We start from the raw sequence: 18845 nt of genomic DNA on the forward strand, positions 1-18845 counted from the left end.
AGGAACAGTGTCAGGACTTATTATACAGTGCTTTTCCAGGGTAATCTGCATGAATGAGCTCTAAGTCTGACAGCTCAATGCAGCACAGTGTTGGATATGACTGGGGATAACAAACGGGCAGGAGAGACTCTGGTCGTAGCTGTTCTGTTAGTGGATCCTGCTCAGATGCTCACACACTGTAGTTAACAGGAGACATTTTATTAGATGCTCCTAGCTGCCATTATACATGTGTCTGCATAAGAACTACAACCAAAGAGAGGGAATAACACAGTTGTACCAGTATCTAAGTAGTGAGACCCCTAGAGGCCATACACAGCATATAACATATTGCTACAGTAGCTGCAATTCTCCCAGCACAGAGCTCAAGGCAGGAACCACTCTTGCCTCTGCCTTGGTTGGCCTTGGAGGTTTTCACACTGCATAACTGATAGAAAACCTAAAGATACTGTAAAAAGATACAGATGTAATGTGTGTGGCAAGTTTAAATAATATTTTGTTATTGTTAGACAATGAATGTGCCATATTTTAAAAAAATATACAGTATCTAAAATTGTTTAAAAAGAAACCAAATACATTACATGCCCTTGGTGTTCAACCAAATAAATAGTTGTTTCAGTTTTATTTTCCATGTTACAGATTAACTTGCTCCTGAGTGGCAACACACTTCAAGATCTAAATACAAATACTATGAGTAGTCAGATTGCTGAGCTGAAAGCTGTTTTGGCCAAAGAAGAGGAAATCAACACAGAATTATGGAGAGACAAGACCTTGCTAGTTGACCATGTTAGTCAGCTGCAAAATCAGGTAATGACCAATTACAATACAATTAATCTCTGGAAGCAAGCAGGCAGCTATACAGCTTCCCAGTCCCTTCTATCAGAGTGCCAACAGTGGGCTTGTGAGATTCACATGTATGCTACTACAGCAGCCAGGAGTGTGTGTGTGTGTTGAACCTCTCCTTGCTGCTGAATTATGATATATGTCAAGGGCAGCAAAAAGGTTAAAGTAATTAGTGTAACTAACATGGTTACACTTAAATTGTATGACAGTTAGTTATTTAAATGTTATCATTTGAGTCTGATTTTTTTTTTTTTAATTCTTTATTTAAGTCAGCATATTCACACAGTCCACAAAGAATAACTGGACCATGATAAGCAAGTAGAAAGAAATGTTCTGAACTTTACAACTTTTGATCTTACAAACATCCTAAAGATACAGACATAGAAAAACAGTTTTAAAAAAACAGAAAAAGTTGTGCCCACCCAAGGAAAGAGAAGAGGGGAACTATTATACCATCCCCCCAAGCAAACATAGCCTAGAAGGTCCCCACCATCGGTGGCTTTGCAGTCTTGAGGCCTTTCTGGGATCTAATGGGAAATGTACAACCATTATATAGTAAATACTGGCATATTAAAGCAAAAGGAAAGAGGAAATGGGTGAGGGTTGCTGTAACTGGAAGGTAAGGGAATTGCACAAAACAGGACACCCCTCTCGGCCATCTGGAGAAGTGAGGAATAACCAAATTTGAATCTGATTTCTAATGGACCAGAGAGAGAAAATCTAGATCAATGCCCTCTGGAATGAGATGTACTGTATCTATCCTACATGTGAATAGCTGTATACATTCTGACTACAATGGAGCACAGAGAACTAAAAACTGGTTGCACTTTCTTACAGATGTAGTGTTTGCTATATAGCATTAACAACCAGGAGAATTGACAAGATAGACATTTTTTCACTGATTTACATAGTTTGTTGAATTCAGTGTTGTACTTTTGCTCATTCCTCACTGCAGCCCCTTAAAGTGTTACTAAACCCAGAACAGTAAAATCAGTCTGTGTATGAAGTAAAGCATGCTTGTTATACTCACTGTGGAACCTAAGGGGTTAATCCTCTGCATTGTGTAAAAATGCTGTTTGACCCTGACTTCTCTGATCCTCCCCTTCTTCCAGTGCCCCCCTCTTATCTCCTGATAAGACATATCATGTGGAGACACTTTGCACATGCTCAGTTTGGTGTGTATTCCTAGAGAGGTTTTTTTTGTCTTAGGAGAGGGAATGTGAATGTGGCCATGGGTTCTGCATCCACTTAAAGCAGAAAGAAAACGCCTCCTACAAGCTTTAACCAGTGCTCTGCTGGAAACTGATAGAAGTCACAAGACTGCTGTACCTTCTGATGAGAAAATGTATTTAGCAGTTTATATTTACTAAAATAATAGCATTTCTATGCCAGATAGAGTGAATGCAGAGTCCTGGGTTTAGTAACACTTTCAGTTCCTTTAATACAGGGAGGCTTCAGTGGCCACCCAGTCATATGACCACTGTAATCGGTGCAGCCACAATTGGACTACCATAGACCACAAGGGGCGCATATGTGTTGCAGCTGGGCATTAAAGTGCACTTATCCCGCCACTGCATATATGTATTATACGATCAGGTAGAGATTAAACTGAAACTATATACATAATGTTTTACAAAGTACAGTAGTGTTTTACTGAAGGTATTTACAGTACATGCCATTACTGTCACAAAGACAAAGATTTATTCCTAAAAAAATAATGGGCAGAGCTAGTGCAACGATTCCTATATGCTGCAGGGGCCAAATGTGCCAGAAATACTAGTTTATAGCATATTCACAGTTTAAAATATAAAGCCAAGTCTCCAGCTTGCATACAGCTGCGTCTAGCCTGTTAGTTCTCACCAGTGCAAGATTGCAGAGCTACACTTTTTTGACGCTCTTAGTAACCTTCCTGATTATACTGTAATGCTATGTAATAAAGCCTGTGGCCACCAGATGGCACAATGTACCTGAATCTCATCAAAGGCATGTGTATGCTGCATTACCTCCAAAGTATTCTGGGAAACAATTTGTGCCATGTAAAAATGACTAAATGTATTTTTAATCATCTTTATCACTGTACTGTATAAAGATGAAACACTTAATCATAATAGTTTAATTCACTATGGAAGACTTTTATTTATATGTACACTTACATAGCCAGGGGTAGGGTTCTCTACAAGTCTTTGGGGCTTGTGGCATGCAGTGAATGACTGGCATGGTGCCCATGCATAATGGGTCACTGGCCAGAATAAATCTTTACTGCAAGCAGTGCCATGAGCTTTCAAATAGGTTGCTGTACCATGTGCTGTAGTTTCTCAGGCTTAGAAAAAACTGAATAGATTCAAAAGTTGCGCTCATTAACAGTGATTTTAATTTTAAAACTAGACAGGCCAATTTGGATGCATTTCAGGTAAAAATTGATATGTTCTGTTACAACTAGATACTTTTTTCTTTCAAATATGACAGATGGAGGTAGAAGGTACTAGACTGATCGGTATAAGATACACTATATTGCCAAAAGTATTGCGACACCCCCCAAATCATTGGATTCAGGTGTTCCAATCACCTCCATGGCCACAGGAGTATAAAATCAAGCACCTAGGCATGCAGACTACCTCTACAAATATTCTACACCAGCCGTGAAATTTCCTTGCTACTAAATATTCCACGGTCAACTGTTAGTGGTATTATAACAAAGTGGAAGCAACTGTGAACAACAGAAACTCAGCCACAAAGTGTGACAGAGTGGGGTCAGCGCATACTGAATCGCACAGTGCGCAGAAGTTGCCAACTGTCTGCAGAGTCAATACCTAAAGACCTCCAAACTTCATGTGGCCTCCAGATTAGCACAACATCAGTGCATAGAGAGCTTCATGGAATGGGTTTCCATGGCCGAACAGCTGCATCCAAGCCTTACATCACCAAGTGCAATTCAAAGCTTCAGATGCAGTGGTGTAAAGCATGCTGCCATTGGACTCTAGAGCAGTGGAGATGTGTTCTTTGAAGTGACCATCTTGCTTCTCTGTCTGGCAATCCAGTGGACTTGTCTGGGTTTGGCAGTTGCCAGGAGAACGGTAGTTGCCTAGCTGCATTGAGCCAAGTGTAAAGTTTGGTGGAGGGGGGATTATGGTGTACGGTTGTTTTTTCAGGGGTTGGGCTTGGCCCCTTCGTTCCAGTGAAGGAAACTCTTAATGCATCAGCATACCAAGACATTTAGGTCATTTTCATGCTCCCAACTTTGTGGGAACAGTTTAGGGCTGGCCCCTTCCTGTTCCAACATGACTGCACAAAGCAAGGTCCATAAAGACATGGATGAGCGAGTTTGGGGTGGAGGAACTTGACTGCCCTGCACAGAGTCCTGACCTCAAACCGATAGAACACCTTTGGGATGAATTAGAGCGGAGACTGAGAGCCAGGCCTTCTCGTCCAACATCAGTGCCTGACCTCACAAATGCGCTTCTGGAAGAATGGTCAAACATTCTCATAGACACACTCCTAAACCTCTTGGACAGCCTTCCCAGAAGAGTTGAAGCTGTTATAGGCAGACGTCCCAATACTTTTGGCAATATAGTGTATGCACTGTACAGAAAGGAACTGGATGTAGATTGATCAGTATAAGATATGTGCTGTAAGTGCCGGAACAAGCTCTTCCAGGTCCCAGGGCAAAGATGCCAAACTGCACCCCCATCCCATTCATGATATGCAAGCATAGGGGATCCTACACCCAGCAGTCACTCACTTTTCAAAATCATTCCCACTGTCACTACACCTGTCAGCCTTGCAACAGAAGGAAGGTGCCCCCATCCCTACAGAAATCCATTGCGTCCAGGGCAGCTGTCCCTCCTGCCCACCCCTTGTCCCGGACCTGTGTGCTGTAATGAAAGGGCAAACTGACATTTTTTTTTTGTTTTAACGGGTTTGTTAGTTGCAGACAAATGGCTCTATCTAGGCCAAGGTCATGCTCCTGCAGGTAGGAGAAAGCTTATTTTCAGTCTCCTCTTCCCTACTAATCACATGGTAACATTGTTTCTATGTAGCAGGTCACAAGGTGAGAGCAGCAGCAGGGGGCTAATCTGTGTCAGACATTTGTGAACACAGCCAAGAACTGCATAGACACCAGCATTTACTTGACAGTATCTCAGTAAGTAAATGCTGACTATCGACGATGCCTAAACAAAGATGGCTCCACCTTGTTGGAGGGAAAAGCAGGCAAAATCTCCCTATGAAAAAATAGACCTGATGCCTAGGTTCTCTATAAGAATATTTTTGCATTGCAATTACATTTTAATACATTTCTGCAAGCATTTTAACATGTATTTTCCAATATGTAAGAGAAGGTTTCCTCTTATTTTATGTCCAGCAGCATTCATCATGTATTGTGTGCAGTGTGTTGCTGTTCATTTCTTTGGTTTGGGAAAAAATGCAGGCAAAGTGCAGGATTTCTTTTCATTTTCTTTTCAATCCCTTTAAATGAAATTTGGATATGTAGTAAACCACAACAAGAAAAAATGACCTTATGAATGGGCCCTAAGCTATATTGTTTATCATACTGATGGATAAATAACTGAAGTGTGCTTTTTTTTTTTGCTTTTTTTTTTCTGGAAATTGTGCGTCAAGTAGCAGAGAAACAGTTTGTTCTTGAGCCTTTTTGTGTGCGTAGGGGTTATCAGTTTCAGCACCATCACACACACTGTATGCATTTGACAAAATCTTTAAAGAAAACAGATTCTCTGCCAAAATATAAATCTGACACTAATTAGAGACTATAATCAGTGGTTTCTTTCAAAAGGTGTTTACATGCAGTAGGAGATTAGACAGTACCAAGCAGTATACTGTAAATCATGTGTTTATCAGAGGCTGCATTGGACATTTTAATGTGATCAGTGATATGGAAAGCAGAGAGGATGTTACTCAGCACCACCCTAATGATGTAAATCCCCACTGACCCTGTGTTGTACTCTGTAGAGCATGACTGCATTAGGTTACAGAAAATTCAGATTAAAGTATAACTAAAGGCAAAACTTTTTTTTTTTTAGTTTTGTATGGAGAGAGATTAGAACCCTTGTCAGTTTTGATTTCAGTCTGTACCCCCAATATGCACTTCAGTACCGGGCACTTTTACCCCCTTCCTGCCCAGGCCAATTTTCAGGTTTCAGCGCTCTCACACTTTGAATGACAATTGCATTTCTTTTGGTGAAAATAACCCAAATCAGTGTTTATTTTTTAATCTGTAGGAAAGTTATAGCGTTCACAAACTATGGGATATATCTGAAAATTGATCAATCCTGAAGTACTGACAGCCAATCTAGTTTTTTGAGGCCTTAAATGTCAGAACAGTACAGATATCCCCCAAATGACCCCTTTTTGCAAAGTAGACAGTCCGACATATTTCATAAGAGGCATGGCAAATTTTTTGAAGTTATAATTTTTTTTGTCATCATTTTTTAAGTAATTAAAATTATTTTCACAATTTTTTTTTTTACATACTGTCTCCAGTACAGTACAGTACAGTGTCAGCATATAACTGGTGTGGGGGTGATCAGGGACACTGACTGGTGACAGTACGAAAAAAAAAGATAATTTTTTTATTATTTTTTTATTAAATTTTTTTAAGGGTTTTTTTTTCATATTGCACTGTGACCAAATTAGTATAATGTTATCATAGTAACATTGTACTACTTTTAGGAAGTGATCAGTATTTATTTTTCTTTACACAGTTTGATTGCTTATAGCAAAGAATTTCTTTGCTATAAGCAAGCATTTAACTGAATTAAATCGATTTAAGTAAAGTTTTTTTGTTGTGATTAGCTGTGATTGGCCACAACTAATCACATGACACAGATGGGCTTTGCATGTGATCACTGTGACCATTCACAGCTAGACACACTTGTATACAATGGTTGGCATGAAAGGAAGCCATCCATTGTATACAACTGTCATGTGACCTGCTGTGATTGGTCACAGCAGGTCACATGGTACTGGCAATGGGGCCGGTACACAGATCTGTCATCGGCAGTGTCTGAGGTACACGGCCAGTGACAGATCTCGCCACAGCGCAGCACTGCTAGCACGCGCAAGGCGCGATACGGGAAGGACGCCCTCCCGAAGAGACAAAGTGTTCGTCCAGCCGTCATTTGACCATAGGCCAGGCGGCAAGTGGTTAAGGAGATTTACTCCCTCTCTTTGTCCTCTTTACCATTATCATTGAAAGTGAAAGTAAAAGCAAATCCCTAATTTTGGGTTGTATCCAGAAAAGTAACAGAGGGGAAACCTTTCAATGGGGGACACTAGTTCTGGTGACATAGGGGGTCCCCAAAGGGTTCCCTTAATTTGCAGGGATTTCCTCTCACTTCCTGTTAGGTTATGGGACAGGAAGTAAAAGTAAATCTCCAAAATGGGACACGGATGGTCAAAAAAATCTGACAGGGGTTATAACCCTCTCTTACTCTATTCAAAGTTCTTATTGTAGCCTGGTTGCTGTGTTTGCTGGGTAGGTTAGAAGCTTACAGCTATAATTTACATATATACGAGCATGAATGTGCATACATGTGTGTGGATGTGCATCAATTAATAAGGAAGGAGAGTACAAAATTGACACTTCAGTGCTCAGAAATTATTAGGGACACTCATCGCATAAACCAAATATCACATGTTCTTAACACAACCAGGACTGGAAAGAGATGGCGGTGCAGCCCTCCTCAGATCCAGGAAATCCAACCCTATACAAAACCTAAAAAAAAGAGGGCGCAAATGCCTAGCGCATTAACTTTGACACTTTATTACAAAATGTAAGAGACATAAAGTATACTCACAGAACTAGTGAACATGTAGATGCAGAGGCAGACTGACCATTTGGAAACTCGGCTACTGCCCGAGGGCCCGGGGTCAGTAGGGGGCCCCATGAGATGCCCCTGGTACCTTTTTTCATAGGCTTTTTTGAGTTTGGGCAAGGACACAGGGGCCCCATGATCCCCTATTGCCCGGGGGCCCCATGAGTTGTCAGTCCACCCCTGTGTAGATGCATTAAGCACACAATATTGGAGTCTGCTCTCCACCTGGAGACAGGATGACAAAAAGCAGCTGATGCATTTCGGGGACCCAATCCCCTTCCTCAGAGGAAGGGGATTGGGTCCTCGAAACATGTCAGATGCTTTTTGTCATCCTGTCTCCAGGGGGAGGTGGAGAGCGGACTCTTGTATTATATGCATCTGCCTTTAGCTCACTGGATTTGTGAGTATATTTTTTGTCTCTTACATTTTGTAATAAAGCGTCAAGGTTAATGTGCTAGGCATTTGCGCCCTCTTTGTTTTTAGGTCTTGTATAGTGTTGGATTTCCCGGTTCTGAGAAGGGCTGCATCGCTAGGCATTTGCGCCCTCTTTGTTTTTATGTTTTGAGCATAAATTTAATACCAGTGGCCAGGTTGAATGAATATTTTAGCCAATAGAATAAGTTTATGTGCAAGTGCTTCTAAACGCCCTACGCTTTTTAAACTTACTTGGCCAAACAAGCATTTTCATGCAGAATTTTCCAGATCCTGGCAGAAAAATCCAGCATAGAAAGGAGTATTTTAATGTGCTCATGTGCATGAAGCTAAAGGTAAATCCTTATATTTGATAAAAGCACTTTTATTTGAAACAAATGTAAAGTGCAAAATCTGATGTAGCTCGGCTTCCTTTTTTGTTAAAGCTGAAGTTAGAACCTGATTAGCTACGATGCGCAACGGCACCAAATTTTCCACTCTCCAGTTTTCGCAAATCAACCCCATAATAACTAGAATGTATTTTTGACCCATTTCTGTAAACAATGTTTTATCAGCTTCTGTATATTTTTGGAATATCTTGCAAGCATCCAATCACGTCACAGCATTTTGGAGAAATTGGAATCAAGATTCTGACCAGAATCCTGACTCCAATCTCACAGATAGGCTGTAAACTAAAGTTTAAATAACCCTCAGGCTTTATTCTTGAGCTTGTGATTATTGCCATGTAACCTGAAAGAGCCTCCTGCCTGAGTTTAAGGCTCCATTCACACTTGTACAACTTCAAAGTTGCAAGATTTCCAGTGTCACTTTTAATACATCTTTGATGCGACCGTACACTCCCTGGCACTCACGTCACATCAAAGTCGTGCAGGAACCTTTCCAAAGTTGCTGCGACTTTCAAGTTGCATAGATCCGAATGGGTGACATTATGTCCAAAGTCACATGACAAGTCCACAAGTGTGAACAGAGCCTTAGATAACAAACAAACATCCTGAAATTCATTGTAGTGCTACCCCTGAAGGAGCTGCTAGAATATTTTGGGTCCCTTGTTGCTTTGATTCAACCCCAAGAACAACCTCTACCCCTCTGGCACACCAGGTTAGAAGACTCACTGCAGACACCAACACAGATATTAGAATTTTAGAAAATACTTTACTGGATATATTAACTCAATAATGAAACAGACCCTGAACCAACAAATATACTCTCTTGCTATGAACATCAGTCTCTCACAGATTTATAACAATATATATTGAGACACTGTCAAATCTTCAGCAGATCTATGATCCCAGGGGCAAGAAGGGGAAGAGGAGACCCTTGGTCAGTCAGCTCCCTCTAGGCCCTGACACCACAGGCAAAACAACACAATATATTGACTCTAAATAGGAGTTTCTCTTTTAAATATCTAAGCAGTAATTCATCAATATTAATATACAGTCAGCAGCCTCCCCACACATGGAGTCTTTTTGGATAGGGGAGTCTCAACGGTGAGTGTGTTCCTTAATTTTAGCCTGCTTATGATGAGGCACAGATTTGTCACTGTGCAATAGTAACAACTGGATGAAAGAAATTAGCAGATAGTACTCCTCAACAGCAACTTTGAAGTTAAAGATGTCCGCATGCAGTGTCTATAAAAAGGAGGATTGTTGGCTATACACCCGTTCACCAAGTTTCTGGAGAGTGGCGCAACCGAACTCTGCTGCATGATGTCTGGCTCTTGGCAGTACAGGATGCCACTTTATGGCCTCCAGGTAACCGGTCAACCCACTGGTGAAGAGGCCTGCGCAATGCTCAGTGATGCCTGGTCCAATCTTCAAAAAAATGCCACAGTCCCTGGAATCCTGAGGGTTGCCCTGCACTGTGATATGGTACAGCACACCTGAGCAGGGTTCACTTGGTGCACCGCTGAACTGTGGTCTTGAACTCCTGGGAAGAAGTTACACTCCCCTACTGTCAGTCTCCAAGTCCCCGTGCCAAGAGAACTAACATGGCTGTAGCAAGGAAATATACAGTGCTCAGCATAAATGGGTACACTCCAACAGATATGTCAGAAAACCTTTACTTTCCTTTCAGAATCAACATTTTCTATGGGATACTATACTGCCAAATACTCCCACAAATGCGGGCTATTGATTCCAAACAAGATTTGCTAATTTGCACACACAAAAAAGTATTTTTCCCTAACAAATTCATTCAAGACCATGTTGCAAAAATGACTACACCCTAATGAAAGTCTTAGGAGCAAAGCTAAATTTTGGACAACAAAATCCTAATTAACAAGAATTCAACTACAGGTGAGTCTAATTATTCATTGAACAGGTGTCCAGCAGATAGTTGACTATAAAAGGCGTTACTTAACAAAGAAAACCCCTCTCCATTTCTTGCTGTCAACAATGGCACCACATGGAAGAGAAATGTCACAAGGCCTGAGAAAGAAAATAATTTCTTTACACAAGAAAGGTGAAGGCTACACGAAGATCATCAAAGCTTTACTTAGCAGTCAGAATACTGTAGCAAAGTGATATAAAAATGTAATTATCTCACAGAGTCCTCCAGACCATCCACAGAAGTTAACACCTCGACAGGAGCGTCTTCTGATGAGAAGGGTTGAAGAAAATCACCATGCATGTTCACTGAACTTAGCTAAAGAAGTAGAAAGCCAAACTGGGGTGATTGTTTCCCATGACACAATACGACATACATTGCAAAGGAATGGTATGCATGGGTGTCGTCCATGAAGGAAGCCTCTCCTAAAGCCCATGCACAAAAAAGCCCTCCTAGAATTTACCAGGGCCCATGCTGAAAAAGAAGACTACTGGGACTCTACTCTCGAGTGATGAGACCAAGATAAATGTTTTGGAACTGATAGCTTCAAAACTGTATGGCATCGCCAAGCCGAGGAGTACAAAGAAAAATGCACGGTGCCTACAGTGAAACATGGTGGTGGAAGAGTCCTTCTGTGGGGCTGCATGAGTGCTACTGGTGTCAGGGAGCTGCATTTCATTGATGGTATTATAAATTCACAGAGGTACTGCTCTATGTTGAAAGAGAAGATGCTACCATCACTCTGTGCCCTTGGTCGTCGTGCACTTTTCCCACATGACAATTTCTGAAGAAGAACTGGGTGAAAGTGATATGTCTCCTGATCTGACCCCAATCGAACACCTATGGGGAATTCTGAAGAGACAATTTGAGCATCACTCTTCATCCAGCATCCAGGCTCTAAAAGAGGTCGTTCTTGAAGATTGGAAACAGATCAGTGTTGCAATATGTTGCCAACTTGTTCATTCCATGCCTAGAAGACTTGGTGCTGTCCTTACAAATCATGGAGGACATACAAAATACTAGCTGTAGTAGTGCTTGTTGTGGGGTGTATTTATTTTTGCATCAACTAATTTGAGTAAAACTTAACATTTTGTAATCTACGTTTTATTAATAACATTACTTTCATGACGGCCACAACCAATCCATACCCATTTCTTCATCCTCACTGTCCTCTTCATCTGGGCTTGTTGACACACATTGAGACCTGGCTGAGGTGTGTGATGTTTGAGAGGTGGACTGAATCTGTGGTTTGGGCTGTTGGGGCACACGGACTGCTTCCGATAAGGGCAGTAAGTGATTACAATGTCTTTAGTGGGCCTGTGTTCACTTCTGGGCGAATCTGATACACTGGCAACCCCGGCAACTGTCTGCAAATGATATAGGGCTGTGATTTCCATCGATATGCCATATGCGATATGTCCCAGGGATGCCCAGGTTCCTCCGTTACACTCTTTCTCCAGGTTGTAGATCATGAACTCTCACTTTCAGGTCAAAATTTAATTTCTTAGTAGTCTATTAATGCGTCTACTCTCAAAGGCTCTCCCCTGATCTGAATGAATACATTGAGGTAGGCCATAGTGGATGAAAAACTTCTCAACCAGGACTTTGGCTACTGTAGACGATTGCTGGTCTCTGGTTGGGAAGGCCTGGGCATACCAGGTGAAATGGTCGGTTACTACCAAGACATTCCCCTGTCCACTCAAGTCAGGCTCCAGGCATAGAAAGTCAATGCACACCAATTCCATCGGCCCCTGGCTTTGAAGGTGCCCACTGGAGCAGCTTTACTAGGTAGAGTCTTTCTCTGTATGCATCGCAAGCAGGACTGACAGTTTCCTTCAACCTCAGCCTGCACGCAGGGCCAATAGAAGCGGTCCCTTACTAGCTGGAACATTCTTTCTGGCCCTAAGTGACTATGATTGTCATGTAGAGCAGTCAGCGCTGTTTCACTGTACTTACTTGGCAAGAACAGCTGCCACTTGTCTTCAGGATCATCCGAGGGGCCCCTTCGGTAGACCATCCCGTTACGTAACTGCAGATGGTCCCATTCCTTGTGTACTAGACGTTCCTCATTTGGAGAGTCTGTCAGCAGTCGGTCTGGGTTCTGACTCTACAGAGCCTCCAGGGTTAAACCACAGAGAATATTGTCCTTCTGATCCTTCCTCAAATCCCTGCTTGAAAGTTTTGGTAGGCTTTCATCCCTGATTTGGGAGTGATCACAGTAGTATTTGGGACTACCTGTAGCTGAGACCCCAATGGCTTCGGCCCTGATTGTCCCTCTGGCCTGACATCCTGCTTTCCACACAAGGCTTGTGTCCCTTCTTGCGTCAGCTGGGTCTACTCTTCAAAGGAGGTCCCTGAATCATAGGGTCTCCTTGACAGGGCATCAGCATCTCTGTTCCTGGCCCCAGGACGATACTTCAAACTGAAGTGGAACCCTAACAGGGCGGCCAACCACCTGTGCTCGGTGGCATCCAACTTGGCTGTGGTAAGGATATAGGTGAGTGGGTTATTGTCCGTTTTGACCACGAAGTCTGCACCATACAAGTAGTCTCTCAATTTATCCACCACTACCCACTTCAGGGCCAGGAATTCCAACTTATGTGTGGGATAATTCTGCTTAGCAAAGGTGAGTTTTGTACTCATAAGCAACTGGTCACAGGTGCCCACCTTTCTCTTGATACAACACCCCTCTTAGTCTGTCCATCTGGCATCCACATGCAGTTCATACAGCTTGGTTGGGTCAGCATAAGCTAAGCCAGGATGGGAGCAGTCATTAGGCTCCATTTCAACTGGCAGAAAGCCTGCTCACACTGGTCAGTACACTGATCTTGGAGAGACTCCTGAGACTTTCTGGGCCCTCTCACTTGTTTTAGCCAACTCAGTTGAATCTGAATCTCCATCGTCAAACTCATTTTTCAGAAGCTCGGCAGGAAAATATATGATTACTCTGCAGTGAACACTAGAGTGAAAGAAAGGGAGTCTTCATCTGTGCAGCAAATGTCTTTGAGTTGCAGAAAGACATAGCCTGACCCAGCTACATCAGCTTTAACATTTCATGAGGTTTCAAGCTGGGGAAGGAAGGCAACCCTCATCATTGTACTCCCGTCATCATATTTTTCAGCTATGGTTAGGTGTTCCTATTGGTTATGCAGTGTTTTGTTTTCTTCAGACATACTGCTATTTACTCTGACAAGGGGTATTGTTCGGGTTTGCCATCACCATGGGTTGAAGGCAATTCAGCATGTTTGAGATTTATGGTCCTGACAAATTAATGCTGGAGTTCAGCAAACTGAATTCTTCGTAACCATAATGCACTGCCTGGCTTTTGAACTTAGGTCAGCTGGCTTAGAAAGACCAATAAGGGAGCTTTGGATAAGCCAGACCCCTCACTAAAGGGTGAGTTAAGACCAGCCATATTGATAGAGCTATATCTGTGACAGGTAAGACATAGGGAATGTTGCTGACATGGTGGCATATGAAGATATTAGTGTAGTGCCTGTATAGGCTGGCAGGACTGTTTAAGCAGATATAAACCATTATTTGTTATATTGTAAGTAGCAAAATGCTGTGTATCTTAGAAAATTGGGGCGATTGGGGTGATGGAAGCAGTTTTTTAGACTTTATCACATCGAAATGCTGCTGATGTCCCACAGCCTCTTGAAAACCTGTTCCTTTGTATTACAGTAATAACAGACTGCATGTGTAATTCATGGGACATATTTCCTAATTTTTGTAGTCTGCATTTTTTTCACAGATTTTTTTTAAAAAGGTAACAGTAAAATGTTCCTAGGCAATGTACATCAGCACAGAAGCTTCCTGTGGGAGAGCATATGACAGGGTCATTTATAAGCAATAGATTGTGGGAGACACAATCACATTTAACTGGCACTATTTTAAACTACGTAAATCAAAGTCAAGGTGATGTCCACTGAGTTCACCTGGAGTGATCTGAAGGTGGTGGCAAGTTTAGCAATACTGGCAAGTCGAGCTTGTCCTGGAAATCCTGAATTCACCAAATGGAATAATCCTTAGATCAGGGGTGCTCAACCTGTGGCCCTTGGAACCCTCTGATGTGGCCTAAAACTGAATGCAGGAGTTTTGGTGCACTTTCAGAAAGTGTACAACACCCGCAAGGTGTAATAGAAATCTATGACAGAGCAGCTAACCTGCAGGAAATTTGCACTGTGCTACCCCTGCTGTGCAAGTAAACAGCAGCGCATCAATGCGAATGTAGCCTCATAGGGGGATGAGGACAGTAAGCTTAGGGGAATGATAAAACCCCATAGTTGAGATGTGTTTTTACCACACACCCCGAACCACTGGTGTAGTGTCAGGGATCGCAATTGCGACCCTGCCCCATGCACCAGGGGGCCTGTGCATCCTCCCTGTCATATTCTGTTGTACACTTGCACAGTAGGGGCAGTGGGGGCAACATATACAGGAACAGATCCTCTCCATTTTCCTCCTGCAACCTCTGAAATTCGGCTTCTCCTCCTCTCCCTCCTGCTGGCATTCAGCAGCTGCAGGAGGAAAATGTTCATTATGCTATTCAAAATAAATATTTTGAAATGCTGAACCATTTAATTTCATTGTGGCCTGCGACCAGTTGCTAAATCACTAAAGTGGCCCTCACTCTTCAAAAGGATGAGCACCCCTGCCTTAGATAAATACTGTTGTATTTCTTCGGTGATGACTAAAAAATTACATGTAAATTATGACTTGATGGTTGGGATAAGTCTAATTAGTCAGATATTTGTATAGTTTGACGCATTTTAAAAATTATACTGTTTCTGCTACTATAACTACTACTAACACTAACTACAATTAATGATAACATATTTCTATTTTTATGTCTAGATAGAAAACAAAAAGACTGAGTTACTCCACATTTCATCAAGAATAGAAGAGCTAGATAAGCGATTGTCCACTGTGAAATCTGAGGAATCTCTGCATCGATCTCTGCAGTCCATCAGGTGGAGGGAGATCTCAGACTTGGCTGGTTCAATGAAAAAAACTCTCCAAGTCTTTAACTGATCTGTCCTATTAAAAGAATTAACATACCAGTTTATCACATCTAAATCTTAATTAAATTGTATTGTTATAGAGCAGTTGTATACATTTTCCTTCTGCACCACTTTTAATTATAGTTGAGTGTTGGGCACGCTGTGCATGTGCTGTTTTTAACAGGTAGTGAGCTTGTACCTCAAAAGATATGTTGAGATATCTACAGTAAAAAATACTCCAAAGAAAAGGAGTGTTGATGAAATGGATATCTAAACCCATACATGTAAAGCGCTATCCTCAGGGTTCACAAACATCAAACATAGGCTTCCATTTCCCCTGAAGACATTATTGGTAACAAACTGCCACGTTGGGGCAGGAGGGGCACAGTGTCTGACATCTTTATGTTTTCATGCATACGATGTGGTTACTGATGCCGATAGTGCCCTTTTGTTCATCACAAGTATCATTTAATGTTTTCTGATTTTGCATACAAAGTTTTATTTGAAAGCATATAGGCTAAGATTAATTAGCAGCTTTTAAACAGTATCACGCTACGTGCAGTGTGCTTCCTTTTTAATTATATGGTCCATGCAGGAAGAGGTGTAGCGGCCTGAGTGGCTGAATACCGGCGGTCCCATGGTCCTTGGTGTTGGATGTATGCCCTGGAAACCATCCATGTGGGCCCTGTGAGTTGTCCATGAGATCCTGGGAAAGTATCTCAGCTGGTCTGGGGCAGGAAGGAACGTGGAATGGTGGTATAACAGCTAGCGCTTTGTGAGCTCCTTGTAATATAGGGGTCATATTACAGGGTAAGAAGTTTGGCTATCTTTTCTGGTGGTGGTGGCTGCATTGGTTTGCTTCTGTTTTCACAAGCACTTTTGTGGACTTTTTATCACTTTATTAAATTGAATAATAAAAGGAGTTTTTTGGACTTTATTTAAAACATACATTGCACATGGTGTATTGTAGATTTAAAGGGATATTAATTATGTTTTATGTTTGTGAACACCAAGGATAGCACATTACATGTTTGGTGTTAGATTATTATTATTATCTGCATGTGGGTAATTATTTTGCCAGCTTTTCATTTTACATTTGATATAATGCTGCGTAGTGATTTGTAACACATTTTCACACACTGTGGGTATGTTTTTGTGTTTATTAGGGCAGAGTTGGTTTGGGCCTGAGTCTTATTTCTAGCTACAGTTGTGTTAAAAATAATAGCAGTGTGTTGAAAAAAGTGAATAAAGCTCAAAATCCTTCTAATAGCTTTTATTTCCATACACACAAATGCATTGGGAACACTACACATTCTATTCCAAATCAAAACCTGAAGGAAAATATATCACATTTATGTTGTTCCTCTAAAAAAAATTGAAGAAAAGTGAATATTAAACTGTTCAAAAACATAGCAGTGTTTTGTATTCTTCTTTACAAACTCAAACATTCACTATATAAACTGAAAAATGTTTGAAGATTTTGCTTTCCTTTGAATCACTTAATTAATATTTAGTTGTATAAGCACTGTTTCTGAGAACTGCTGTACATCTGTGTTGCATGGAGTCAACCAACCTCTGGCACCTGTGAACAGGTATTCCAGCCCAGGATGATTGGACTACATTCCACAGTTCTTCTCTATTTCTTGGTTTTGCCTCAAACTGCATTTTTTAATGTCACCCCACAAGTTTTCTATTGGATTAAGATCCAGGGATTGGGCTGGCCACTCCATAATGTCAATCTTGTTGGTCTGGAACCAAGATGTTTCACGTTTACTGGTGTGTTTGGGGTCGTTGTCTTGTTGGAACACCCATTTCAAGGGCATTTCCTCTTCAGCATAAGGCAGCATGACCTCTTCAAGTATTCCGATGTATTCAAACTGATCCATGATCCCTGGTATGCGATAAATAGGCCCAACACCGTAGTATGAGAAACATCCCCATATCATGATGCTTGCGCAACCATGCTTCTCTGTCTTCACAGTGTACTGTGGCTTGAATTCAGTGTTTGGGGGTCGTCTGACAAACTGTCTCCGGCCACTAGACCTAAAAAGAACAATCTTACTTTCATCAGTCCACAAAATGTTGCATCATTTCTCTTTAGGCCAGTCAATGTGCTCTTTGGCAAATTGTAACCTCTTCAGCACATGTCTTTTTTTCAACAGTGGAACTTTGCGGGGGCTTCTTGTAGATAGCTTGGCTTCACATAGGCATCTTCTAATTGTAACAGTACTCACAGGTAACTTTAGACCTTCTTTGATCTTCCTGGAGCGGATTGTTGGCTGAGGCCTTGCCATTTTGGCTATTCTTTTATCCATTCAAATGGTAGTCTTTCAGGTTTTGGTTGCCATTTGAAAGCATTTGCGATCATTTTAGCTGAGCAGCCTATCATTTTCTGCACTTCTTTATATGTTTTCCCCTCTCCAATCAACTTTTTAATCAAGGTACGCTGTTCTTCTGAACAATGTCTGAAACGACCCATTTTCCTCCGAATTTCAGAGAGAAATGCACTGTAACCAGCATGTACAACATTTTCTGCCTTCCTTCCTTAAATAAGGGCAATAATTGCCACCTGTTTTTCAAAAAATGAATGACCTCACTAATAGAACTCCACACTGCTATTATTTTGAACATGCCCCTTTCAATTAGTGATTCAATTACACAGAATCAGCAGCATGCATGTCATGACTGTTGGGTCTGTTGGATTTCTATTACTCTACTACACCTGCTAGTAAATTATTGGATATTCCCTGGATAAACTTTAAATTTCTTTTAATTTCTTTTCCTCCAGAAGTAAAGAGTGCCCCCTTGTCCTCTGTGATGACCTCAGGGTGAATAACTCTACACAGAGTTCACTATATGAACCACTGATGTATTTATACATGTTGATCATATCCCCCCTTAATCTCCTCTTCTCAAGAGAGAATAAATTTAGTTCCTCTAATCTTTCGTCATAGCTGACCTCCTTCATGCCTCTTATGAGTTTGGTTGCCCTTCTCTGTACTTTCTCCAGTTCCCCAATGTTCTTTTTGTGAATTGGTGCCCAAAACTGAACTGCATATTCCAGATGAGGTATTACTAATGATTTGTACAGGGGATTGGACCTCAAACAATGTTTTCGTTCTGCTGGCTTACTCTGCAAACACACTGAACTGCTGACTATACGGCACCTTTCCACCATAACCATCAAATACACTAGTGTCCTCTTGGATCTACATTCCTAAATGACATGATTGAGAATGGATTTTCAACTGGGAGACATTTGGGGATTTTTTTGTTTCATTAAAGGACTTGTTAAAACGTTTCAGTTTGTTTATTTACAGTTTACTTTTTTTGCGTGAATGAGTAAGGGCATTATTTACCCCTTCTCATTTACATAGAGTGGTGGTATCTGGGGGTCCCCTTATTGTTAAAGGCC

The 18845-nt window shown here is 41.4% G+C and overlaps 1 pseudogene across 1 annotated transcript in view; it reads left to right on the forward strand.

The window, feature by feature from the left end:
* The window catches only part of LOC149455323 (uncharacterized), a 50000-nt pseudogene extending 33160 nt beyond the window's left edge, over positions 1–16840 (forward strand). Inside the window, exons 9-10 of the transcript XR_016314077.1 lie at positions 637–804; positions 15285–16840. The product of XR_016314077.1 is annotated as an uncharacterized LOC149455323 (transcript). The remainder of the gene's footprint in view (positions 1–636; positions 805–15284) is intronic.
* Positions 16841–18845: the final 2005 nt, after the last annotated feature.

The sequence above is a fragment of the Staurois parvus genome, unplaced genomic scaffold (assembly GCF_062004578.1).
Source record: "Staurois parvus isolate SC_StPar_1 unplaced genomic scaffold, SC_StPar_1.0 ptg000397l, whole genome shotgun sequence".
Classification (NCBI taxonomy): domain Eukaryota; kingdom Metazoa; phylum Chordata; class Amphibia; order Anura; family Ranidae; genus Staurois; species Staurois parvus.